At 35.5% G+C, this 12,476-nt stretch overlaps 1 protein-coding gene across 3 annotated transcripts in view; it reads right to left on the bottom strand.

The window, feature by feature from the left end:
* Positions 1 to 12,476, bottom strand: part of DPH6 (diphthamine biosynthesis 6) — a 520,575-nt gene that overhangs the window by 127,817 nt on the left and 380,282 nt on the right. For 2 of the 3 annotated variants that reach the window (XR_012516413.1, XR_012516415.1), the window contains 2 exons: positions 3,623 to 4,006; positions 2,324 to 2,397 (listed from right to left, as the gene is read on the bottom strand). The exons of the other annotated variant lie outside the window; for it this stretch is intronic. The gene's annotated coding sequence lies outside the window, so the exon portion shown is untranslated. The remainder of the gene's footprint in view (positions 1 to 2,323; positions 2,398 to 3,622; positions 4,007 to 12,476) is intronic. 3 annotated transcript variants of the gene reach the window in all.

The raw sequence follows: 12,476 nt of genomic DNA, 5'->3' as shown, positions 1-12,476 counted from the left end.
TTAAAGAATGTGATAGAGAATGAAAATACAATTTTATCCTTTTAAAAACCACTGAAGACTCAAGAATAACAAAAAGAGCGACAGCAACAACTTGGATTGGTACAATTCCTAACAATGAACAAAAATGCCTTCACATAGATGGTCTTGATTGATTACTATAACTGCCCTAAATGTGAACAAGGTTAGCTAGCATTTCCATTTTATAGAAAGGACATTGAGGCTTTGAAGAGACTGTGAGTTGTTTTCAAAAATATATGTCACTCTCTCTCAATTAAAAATATTTTTTGACCAAATTAAAAAAGAACCACATTCACAGAGCTAGAATATTCATTGGCAATAGCCTGTGAATGTTACACTGCAAATTACATTGTATTCTGTTCCACACAGAGATTTTGTGTCTCTTAAAAAAAAAAACAAAAAAAAAAAACAAGGCAGAAAGTTGAAATACCTGACCACCTGCTTCAATATCAGACATCTGACAATGCGTAAGGTTAGATAGTTTAATAGAAAGAACCATTTATATATAGTAGATAATGATCTCTAACTCAGCCTTGCTTCAAATTTAGAACACTCTGAAGTAACCTACAATGTTTCCACAAACCTAGGAAGTCAACTTCTCTAGTCCTCTCTCTTCCTGATAGCTTTCTGAACTTCACCAACTATCCAAATTGTGATAGGATTGTGGATAAGGGAAAGTTATGAGGACTGCCAAGTGTAATGGTGCTCTTTATTTACTGCAAGGTACTAGTTTTCCCATACTTTCAGATGCCACACTAAGTTCATCCCTGAATGAGTGTATTTTGGCCCTGTGAATCTAGTTTAATTCTGTTGCTGGAGATAACATGAGAAGTAAGCCCTCTATTAGCTTACTGAATGACACTGGAATATTTTAAGTATGTCTGAGACAGAAAAGACTTAACAAAGTTCATTAAAACTCTTCTGATTGCTTTTTCACTCACTGACTAGACAATGTTTATTACATTCAAGGAACTGTAGTAGGTAAGGAAAAAGTTTGAAATAAAATTTTAATATGGATAATTTTTAAGAGGTTTTATTTATAATTAAAAAAATTCTATGGCTGAAACCTTTGACTTCCAATGTTTACACTTGGAACATAGACACTGGCCTATATTTTATTTTCTTTTGAGCTAAATGATATTGCCTTGAAATGAGAAGAGAATATCTTCATCACAAACTTTATAAAAAGATTGCTTGACTGCTACTACATGAACTTTCAGTATATTGTGTCCAGGAATATGCATGTAGTACGATTTCAAGTCCTCTTTACCGATAATTTAATGCTGCCTCTAAATTTAATGCCTATTACCTTTTCACCAGAACGCAGTTTTTACTGATGATAATGATGATGGTCATTAGGGCCTTGGAGACTTTTAAAAGGATCCAAGGATGAATGAATAAATAAAAACCATGATGACTCATTCTGCACTGAATGCCATTAGTATAACGCACAGCTCAGCACAGTTCCTCTTCCCCACGAAACTGCACTATTTAAATGTATGTTAAAAAATTTTTAAACAAAATGAGTATAATTTATTCAGAGAACAATATGAGATGGTGGAATGTCAGCAGCTAAGTAGGCAAGATGCAAAAAGGAAATATATTTTACCAGGCTGATATTTTCTCTAATACTACTCCTAGTAGAACAACAATCAGGTTCTGTCAGGCTCTATGTTCATTCCTTCTTTCCTGAATGAGAGGAGCTTGTTTCTGTCACATTTTCATTGCTTTATTTTATATTTTAAATATATTAGAGAATATCAAGTTGAATTTCCTTCTAGTATTGTTTCAGGCTAAGTGAAGAAAAAATAAATGCTGGGATCTTAGAGCACCATGTTTTATATTAATTAAATTAATATGGTTCAGTCAATATTTGATATTCAAATTCATGAAAATGTGAATGTGTAGACCCTGCCCTTAAAAATGAGCATACAAGTACACAGAGATACGCTCTGAATTATTTGTTTTGTGAAGACATATGTATCATTTCCCCAAAACTAAAACTGTCACAGGATGGTGCGTTATGAGCCATTATGGGGCATTTTATTTCACAAAGGATTAAACCATGGAAAATCCCAAGGCTGTAAAAAGATTTATGTTAATTAGGCACTGAATTTACTAGTATAGTCTCTGTTTTTCCCTTTATGAGCTGATTTCAAAGCCACGGATAGGCTTTCTCATGACTTACATGGTACGCAGCCACTTCTCTATTTTCCATACACCTATTTCCCCTTTCTTCTTGCAGCAGACAGTAGAGCAGTGAAAAGAACACTGAACCAGAACTCAGATAACAAAGATTCTCTACCTTACTATCCATGAAGGAGCCAGTTGAGTGATCTTGGAATCATGACCAGATGCATCTATGCCTTGCTCCCTTCCCTGCAGTGTAAAGATAATAATACCACAGTGTTGGTGGGACATAACTTTTATTATGTTGTTTGCCCGCAAAGAAACAATCAATCACCAAAAGTCCTAAAGGTTAAATGTTAGTTCTAGAAAGGTTTTTGCTTTAAACAAATTAAGTATATTAAAATCTGTATTTAAACAAAAAGATAAATGAGGAGGTAGTTATTCACTTTGCTTCAGAAATATCTGATTTAGGAAATGCATTTTTAAAGATAACTTCCATGAAATGTTCAAAGTACAATTTAATTTGCAAATATTGAATTCAAATGCACCTATAGCAAGGACTGACATACAACTGCATTTTAAAACCCCCTAAGAGGCTTCACATGCAATTTAGGCTAATTTGATAAAGGAATAGTACATCGAATTGGAATTGATTGTTCTGAATCAACTGTCAGTCAGTGTCATTTACATGAAGGTGGTCCAATAAAAACCAAAACTTTCATTGGCCTGGGAAGAGTGAGAACTTCCTATTGCTGCTTAAATGGGAAATTAACCAGTTGGTCAGCAAAATGTTCTGACTCTTGAGCCTGACTTGTATGATGAGAATGAAACGTGTCTCTTGGTTCAGAACCCTTTTTTGGTAGCTAGCTACACAGTAAAATATGCCAAGAGCACACTGGAGTGTTTCTGTCTCTTAGCACTATGAATCAAAGCCCTTTCTGTAAAATATTCCTGGAACATAAATGGTGGAGCTTCCCTCTGAGTCAGAGTTGGTGTGGGGGATGACATTTTCGCTTTCACTTATGTGTGTGGAGCATGAAGCCAGATTTACATTGGGGTTGGTTTAAATTCTGTAAGTCATGTCTAAAGAATAGTGTTCATGAAAAAAAAAAAAGAATAGTGTTCATGGTACTATGTACACAAACCTATTCACTAATATGCACTGCATAATGTGTGCAGCATTATATGTTAAACTTGGTTTGGAATATAATAAAGAGGGCTGCAGAGTAGGAAAAATGCATTGCTTTAAACTCTGGAATCCTCATAGAGTAGTAAGAGGTTCACACAGAAAATATAAAAGAACTGAGAACAACAGTGGGAACAGTGGATTCCTATCTCTCATCCTATACTCTCGTTGACTGGATGGGGGCAAAAGTCTTCCATGTTGCTTATGTTATTCTCTCTCTCTGACGAACATATATGATGTTGCTCCATTATCTGTACTTTCCTTTCAACTGTCTAATGATCCTCTTACCTGCTTGCAGAACCGTTGTCCTTTGAAATAGAATATTCTAAAATACAATGTGCAGCTTGGTGAATTTTAGGTTCTTCAACTTTCTTGTACAAATACAGCTATCATGTCCGCTAGAGTCCTATGTACATCAGTTCAGGAGGTAGAAGGTGACATTCATTGTAGAGATGAGGACTGATGCACTAGAAGCAGAACTGGATGCCACAACTACACATTCCATTTGAAAATCCTTAGCTTTCTTCTTCAAAGCAAAATTCTTCCTTTTAAATGGTTCTTCTGCCACTGCAGTGACGTGCTACTTGGCTGCAGCAACTCTGGGGAGGCTAGGAATTACCACCACCATCAGGATACTACTACCTGTGCCATTGCATCACACTCGTGGTTTTCCTAGAAATAAAAGACAGCAACCTGGATGTTGATGTCAGAACAGACCTGCAAGTATTCCAGAAACCTTATTAGGTTTACATATATACAATATGTACATATTCAGTAAATGAAAAATTATGTAATAAATGAAAATAGGTTGAAACACATAAAGTAATTCAGTTAATTAGCTCTTAATAATTGTTGTCCATAATTGCCAACATAAACTAAGGGTTATGTATGTTTGCATTTTGAATAGTTCTTGTATCTTTATACTAATATCTTTTGTAGAACCAAGCAAGATTAAATATAAGAAATTACATATGTTTAAAAATATATGTGGGTATCTACAAGTTGAGTATTCCTTATCAGTAATGCTAGGGAACAGAAGTGCTTCAGCTGTTGGATATTTCTGAATTTTGGAATACTTGGGAATACTTAGAATACTTTGGAATACTTGGGATGGGACCTAAATATAAACACAAAATTCATTTATGCTTCATATATACATTACACATATAGACTGAAGATAGTATTTTATAATATTTTTAATAATTTTGTGCATGAAACAAGGTTTGTGCACGCTGAACCACCAGAAAGCAAAGCTGTCACTATCTCAGCCACCTATGTAGACAATCTGTGGTCATTTGACACCACTATCATTTCTGACTCTGAATTTATATGCCACTGATAAGCAATAATTTTCTTACACTTATTTACTGTTAAGAAAAAGGGTGTTTAGGGTAACTTGTAGTATCATGTTGGTGTTCAAAAAGTTTTGAATTTTGGAGCATGTCAGATTTTAAATTAGGGATGCTCAACTGTATGTGCAATTCAATGTTCCTTTAGCACTTGCATGTCATATAGCTGTAAGTGCAAAAATATTTAAGTGTCTCACCTGTACAGATACACTCATAATTAATTCCTAAAGCATACAGAGTATCATTTGTGGTAACAGTCTGTGACACCATTCTTTTCATTGATTAGTCACAATTCAGGATAATTATAATAACTTAACTCTCAGAAACAATTTGCTCTTTTTAAACCTTTGCATTTCTTTTAAAAATTTTGAGATGGGGGTCTCACTACGTTGGCAAGGCTGGAGCACAGTGGCTATTCGCAGGCACAATCATAGTGCACTGTAGTCTTGAACTCCTGGGCTCAAGCGATCCTCCTGCCTCAGCCTCCCACGTAGCTGGGTCTACAGGTATGAACCACCATGCCCTTCTACCTTTGCATTTCGTAAAGCCTTTTATATGAAAAGTGGTCCTCCTGCTTCAGCCTTCTGAGTAGCTGGGACTATAGGTCTGAGCCACCATGTCCTGCTACCTTTCCATTTCATAAAGACTTTTATAAGAAACAATAATACTTTTATATTATAAATGAAATTTATTTTGAATGTATGAAAACTATTGCTTCGAACTGCTATAATAAGTACTTAGATTTGTTTCATCCATTAGTTGTAATGGACTTAGTCTGGGTTGAAATCTGTCCCAGATTTCTGGGATCAGTACAGAAACTAGGGCTATTTCAACAAGATACTTTAAACAACCTAGCATGTCCAAAAGTAAACTTGTCACCTTCCTTACGAAACATATCTTTTTCGTCTTGGGAAATATCAACTATCCACTCAGTTGTCCAAAGCTGTAAAACTGGGTCTTACCTTTGTCTCTTTTGTCTTACTTAGTTCCTTTTTATCACCTCATTCCAGGCAGCCAGCAAATCTTATCATTTCTAATACCTTAAAACCACTTAATATGCCTATTTCTCTCTGTTGATTTACTTTTTCCTTAATGTGGGCCACTGTCATTTGTATGCTGCTTTGATTTCTGCAAAGCCTCCTAACTGGTCTCCTCAACTCCAATTTTCTTCTTCAATCCATCTGGCACACTTCAGCCAGAATAATCTTTTCCTAAAATAGGCTTTTTTTCTTTTTTTTTTTTTTTTTCCCCAAGCTCCTGCCTGCTTAAAATTATTCAATGGATTCTGGTCTAATGTCCATACTTCTTAGCATGACTCATCAGGCCTTTCACAATCTGTCCTGTATTTACTTCAACTAGCTCTGCATGCCCCACCCCTCACTCATTGCTGGAGCCATGTAGAATCAACAACAATTCTTTCAACTATCTCTTCTCTCTAACCTTAATTTTGGAAATCTCTGTTCCCTTGATACAGAAGGTCCTGCTCCATCTCTCCTTGGCTCAATCATGCCAATATTCCAAGAGGTTAGACTTATCTTTTACTGGGGAAGTCTTTCCTGACCATCCCTTGGTCTCCTAATTGTACTGTGTATGTATGCTCCATCACATCTATTCAGCATTCAATAAGTATGTCATGCTTCTTCCCTATGCCAGGTGCTGGTTTAGGTGGTTATGATATGCAACTGAATAGAACCATGAAAATCCTCACTTCAATGGAGCTTGCATTCTTCTACTGTTATGTCAATTTATCTCACTATTGTCCTTATTCCCTCTTCCTCACTAGATAAAGGCAGTTACTCTCCTGAGATTGTTGTATTATCATGACTGGTACAATGTCCAACCAGTAAATATTCACTTAAAGAATGAATAAACTGAGAAAACGGGAAGCAAAGAAAGCCCAATATACTATAATTCTTTTATATTAGATAATTATAATTATTTTGAAACTAGGGAAAACTTGCTTAGAAGTGAAAGAATTTAAGCCTTTTATATTAGTTGAGAACTTGATGAGCAGGCATATGAACATGTCTTCAAAATTATGTGTTACCCTTTCTCCCTCTAAACCTGCTTTCAATTGAGTCCTTTTATAACGTCTTTTAATTTCTAGGCCAGTCTGCCCATTTCTGACCACCTGAATCTGTAACAGAAAAATCAGTATCAGCGATGGAGAAGTCAGGATCAGGGACAGAAAAACTAGATGGTCCTCTGAAGCAAAAATGAAATGAACACTAGGATTGAACATACACTTTCTATAGGCTTGAGGTTACTTTGAGAGAAAGATGTTTTTCTTGTAAACCTAACAGCCATACTAAATTCCTAAACTGTGTTTCAGAATTTGAAGTAAAATTCTAGAAGACAAGGAAAGGGTTTTTAGTATTTTGAAAGCTCCTTGATTTCCTTTTTCTCTAGAGACAAAGGAGACAGCAGTAATATTTGGTTTTCAAAAGAATACATCAGATGGACTTGAAAATTCAGGAGCTAATTACTTTTAAGATGATCTCAGGAAAAATTAAGGTGACATATATAGGTGGGGTGTCTAATATCATTATGATTGCACAATTCCTTTGCAAACAAGTATGATTCATATGTAATTTAAAAAATATGTATATTTCTTAGCTGCCTTCTAAACACACACATCTTTATTTATATTTGCATCCTCTTAGATACCGTATACTTAATATAACTATGCTATTATTCTTCAAAGCACTGTTGGTTGTTTTGTTTTTGTAGAAATCATAAGTCCACTTGATATTAGTGACTTATACTTTCCTCTGCTTTGTGAGTGTAGGTAATAGCCTTTTTGTATACCAATTTGCTTACACTGCAGTTTATGCTGGTAATACCGTACATTGCCTGACCTCTGAATGGAAAAATAATAACAAGTTAAAGCAGTCATTTTACCTGAAGTCGATAAGGCCATAACACTCACCCTGTTTTCAATTCACATGCTCAATTTTCATCCACTCACTCTCGACTTTGAGAGGAAGGGATAATGACAGGTTACAGGCACTTTATTTCAAAATTCACTCACAAAGTTATTGACAAGCATTTTTCACAGAAACAGCTCTTCTCTCTGACCCTCATGAGCTGTTTACATGAAAAATGCGCTTCCTTGTAGATTAATGACAGTGGAACCTAATTCCATACCAAACATATAGCAATTGCCTTAGCATCTCTGTTTTTGATATGGGAACAAAAGTAGGGATAATTTGCCTCAAATTGCAGTCACTTCAGTCATAATAAAATCTCAGACAGTACTGTTTGCTTTCAACTTTCATTAGGTAATCTGGGGCTGTTATTAAGGTACCAACACATAAATGTTATATTAGCACTTAGCAGAAGCATGGCATTCTCCTCCAGGAAATAAATTCTACCCTTGTCAATAGAATTCCACACCAAATGCAGTAAAAGAGTTTGAAAATATGAAATAGTGAAGCTTTGCACAAGAAAAAGAAATTCCTTGTTCATTTAAGCTTAAAGGCCATTTTGTTGGCCCAAGGTACTAGGGTACTGTTTAGAAAATAAGTCTAAGAGAAACTCTCTCAGGTTAAGTCAAACATGGAGACAAACTTTCAGACATGTTCTCTTTGTCTGAGGTTGTTAAACCAGTTACTTTAAATTTCTGCATGCCTTCAAATGGCATTTCAACTGTGAAGAGATAACAATTTAAGGTTAAGATGGAGTTTATTTCTAGACTTCAAATGAGAAACATTTTGTGTGAATCACTGTATATACAATACCCACACATTTTATTTTATTTTTTTTAGAAAGCTAAGCCCTTTTAAAATGTAAGGTATTGTGTAGGCTGCTGTGATGGAGCTGTTGTAATTAAATCTTTGTTTATCTTGACTCTTATCACTACATCTTTTAGATACTCTTAAAATAACTGTCTCCAATTTAAGGCTAAGGACAGTGCTGCCGAACTTAACAATATGAGGGCTATTTAATCTAAAATGGAAGAAAAGGAAGGAATGGGGCATCAAGGAATGGGGCATCCAAGAGCTTGGCTTTTGCTAAGCCTAACTTCTCCATCTTTTATCTTTACTCCTAGCTTGTCAGAGTTCTTTATCATGCCATTATTTGATAGTTGTAAGGTCTTTTAATGAATCTATTGTCATTCAGATTATTTAATAGCCTTAATTGCACAAAATTATCTATTTTAACTACCATAATAATAGACCATAATGTTTTTCAGGTGACATGTGAAATATCAAAAACTCTAATGTTTCTCTGCATTTCTGAGACATATGATTAGAAACAGCAGCATACGGCATCTGATTCTATCTAAAGATGCTGGTGGAGACCCCTTAGCTTAAAGTTATATTCATAGAGTTCAATGTATTTGTATTTGCCAATGAATGCTACTATTCCACAAAACTAGGAAATAAATAACTTCCATTCATCCTTTCCCACAAGGTTAATCCATTCCCATCTACCTCTCCTCATACCCCTTGCATTCTGGTAATTTGAAAATGGCCTAAAAATGCTTACTGTGGCTAAACCTACAGAGAAAAGAGGTGTTAAGTACACTTTTCTGAGACTTCAAAGTCATAGATTTAGCAGATGTTGACGGTAACCAAGTTTAAAAAAATTAATTTGGGCCATGTGTGGTGGCTGAGGCCTGTAATCTCAGCACTTTGGGATGTCAAGGCAGGCGGATGACTTGAGACCAGAAGCTTGAGACCAGCCTGGGCAACATAGTGAGACCCCCGTCTCTAGAGAAAAAAATAATAATAAAAATTAGCTGAGCATGATGGTGTGCACTTGTAGTCCCAGCTACTGAGGAGGCTGAGGTGGGAGGATCGCTCAAGCCCAGGAATTTGAGGCTACAGTGACCTATGATTGCATTACTACACCCCAGCCTGGATGACAAAGTAAGAGCCCATCTCTAAAAAAAGAAAATCATCATCAATTTTTTAAAATTGACACTTTGTAATTCTACCTACTTATGGGATATAATTTGATGTTTCAATACATATATATGTTGTATGAAGATCAGACCCAGGAATTTAGCAGGACCATTATCTTGTGCATTTATCATTTTTTTAATGGTATAAACAAGTTTTAAAATGATATTTTTATTATATAACATCTATATGAACAAAACAGATATTTCCTTTTCAAGACTGAATTAAAACAACTTTTAGGCCAGGTGCGGTGTCTCACGCCTATAATCTCAGCATTTTAGGAGGCCAAGTGGGCGGATCCCAAGGTCAGGATTTCAAGACCAGCATGATCAACATGGTGAAACTCTGTCTCTAGTAAAAATACAAAAATTAGCAGAGCGTGGTGGCGGGCACCTGTAGTCCCAGCTACTTGGGAAACTGAGGCAGGAGAATTGCTTGAGCCTGGGAGGCAGAGGTTGCAGCAAACCAAGATTGAAGCACTGAACTCCAGTCTGCACAACAGAGAAAGACTCCAACTCAAAAAAAACCCAAAAAACAAAAATAACAACAAAAAACTTTTATTCCACAAATAATTCTTCAAAAAATATCTTTTTGGGTTTTATATACTGTATTAGTCTGTTCTCACATGCTAACAAAGATATACCTGAGACTGAATAATTTATAAAGTTAAGAGCTTTAATTGCTCACAGGTCCACATGGCTGGGACTCTATCACAGTCCACCTTACAATCATGGCGGAAGGCAAATGAGGAGCAAAGTCACGTCTTATGTGGCAGCAGGCAAGAAAGGGCGTGTTTAGGGAAAATCTTTATAAAACCATCAGATCTTGTGAGACTTATTCATTATCACAAGAACAGCATGGGAAAGACTTGCCTCCATGATTTAGTTACCTCTCACTAGGTCCCTCCCATGACACATGGGAATTATGGGAGCTACAATTTAAGATGAGATTTGGGAGGGGACATAGCCAAACCATATCATATACTAACAGTTTGATATACTGGCAAATATTGTATACAGAAGTTTTTTGCTGGCTTCAAGAATTAGAAAGGCTTTTTTTTGTGTGATACGTATAATTAAAAATTAAATATATGGTCAGAGCCAGAAGCTTCCCAACTCTGTCATTAAGTGCAAACCCAAAGACACCTTTTAGAGTTATCAGGGGCCTACCATTTAAGTGAAGCAAATACTCAACTGTATTTGATTAACAGAATACATTGAACATATTTTTGTATCCTAAGCAGCTAGTATAGTACCTTGTATCCAATAAGTGCTCAATAAATGTGTTATGCTAACATTTTTCTGAAGGAAAATTTATATCAAATTTTCAAATGCTTATTCAATTCATCCCTTAAAATTCAAGTTCAGAAACTTATTCTAAGAAAATAATTGGAGATGTCCACAAGAAAATAATTGGAACTATATAGGAACTATCTCAATAAACATATAGAGATAGTTTTATAACTAATGTTTATCTCTATAAACATTAGTTATGAAATAAACATTTTATAAAATAAAATATATTATAATTATAATTATAAAATAACTAATGTAGATAGTGGCAAAAATTGTTAATAACCAAAAATATCCAAAAATAGAGTCAAACACATTATAATATATTACATAACAAAATACTGTTCAACTATAAAAATCCATATTTTCATTTAAAGAACATTTAATTGTAAGGAAAAGTAAAACATTATGTGGGAGAAAAGGTAGTTCAAAGACTAGAAGCCTTTAAATATACATATATATATAATGTGTACATGTATATTCACATAAATGTGCATACATATATGAATGAGATAGGAAATATTACCTGTTAAGAGGATAATACATATGTTTCTTGCAAGCAAGCCCCTGCTGGCTTGTAAAGACAGGGGATGCTACGATGGGCCCTTTGTTTACTGAATGGGGAGATACTTGTGAGAGTAAGATGAGAAGATGGGAGACAGGACCAGCTCTATGCTGGGAGTTGAAACAGCTGGTGTTTAATAGAAAGTAGGTGCATGGCAAAGAACAGAAGCTGAATAGAAATTTTCTACTGTTTTGCTGTGTAGTATGTACTGTATTTCGTCTCCTTTGCCTCCTTCTGAAAACGTCAGCACAATTTTTGTTTTTCTCTTGCACTTGTAAAGATACATTTGTTTTGGCCGGGCGCGGTGGCTCAAGCCTGTAATCCCAGCACTTTGGGAGGCCGAGGCGGGTGGATCACGAGGTCAAGAGATCGAGACCATCCTGGTCAACATGGTAAAACCCCGTCTCTACTAAAAATACAAAAAATTAGCTGGGCATGGTGGTGCATGCCTGTAATCCCAGCTACTTGGGAGGCTGAGGCAGGAGAATTGCCTGAACCCAGGAGGCGGAGGTTGCGGTGAGCCGAGATCGTCCCATTGCACTCCAGCCTGGGTAACAAGAGTGAAACTCCGTCTCAAAAAAAAAAAAAAAAAAAAGATACATTTGTTTTGAGGAGGGGTGAAACAACTTGCATTCAGGGGTGAAAAGTAAGGCTGTCTCTGGGACCCAATCCTATCTATGATCTAATGAAAGAAAATGCATCAAAATATTAAACATTCATTAGCTTAGAGAGAGAAGAAGGTGACTGTCATTTCTCTTTGTACTATAATAGATTTTCCCAAATTTCTGCCATGAATATACACTACTATACTCTGAAAAAAAGTGATTTAAAAAAATAAATTGAAGTCAAATGAATGAATAAGTGAATAAATCATCTTGCCAATTAAAAATGGCATTGTAGAGAAAAACAAAGTATATCCTCACATAGTAACTGCACTAATTTACACTGGGTAAAAGAAAAGTCAGTGCCTTCCTTCAGTTTTGGTTCCTCCTTGAAACAAGAAACTTGGTTTTAAAACACACATACACA

This window comes from Saimiri boliviensis, chromosome 2 (genome assembly GCF_048565385.1).
Source record: "Saimiri boliviensis isolate mSaiBol1 chromosome 2, mSaiBol1.pri, whole genome shotgun sequence".
Taxonomy (NCBI): domain Eukaryota; kingdom Metazoa; phylum Chordata; class Mammalia; order Primates; family Cebidae; genus Saimiri; species Saimiri boliviensis.
Note: the sequence above shows the minus strand (reverse complement) of the source record. Positions and strands in the feature narration are given on the sequence as shown.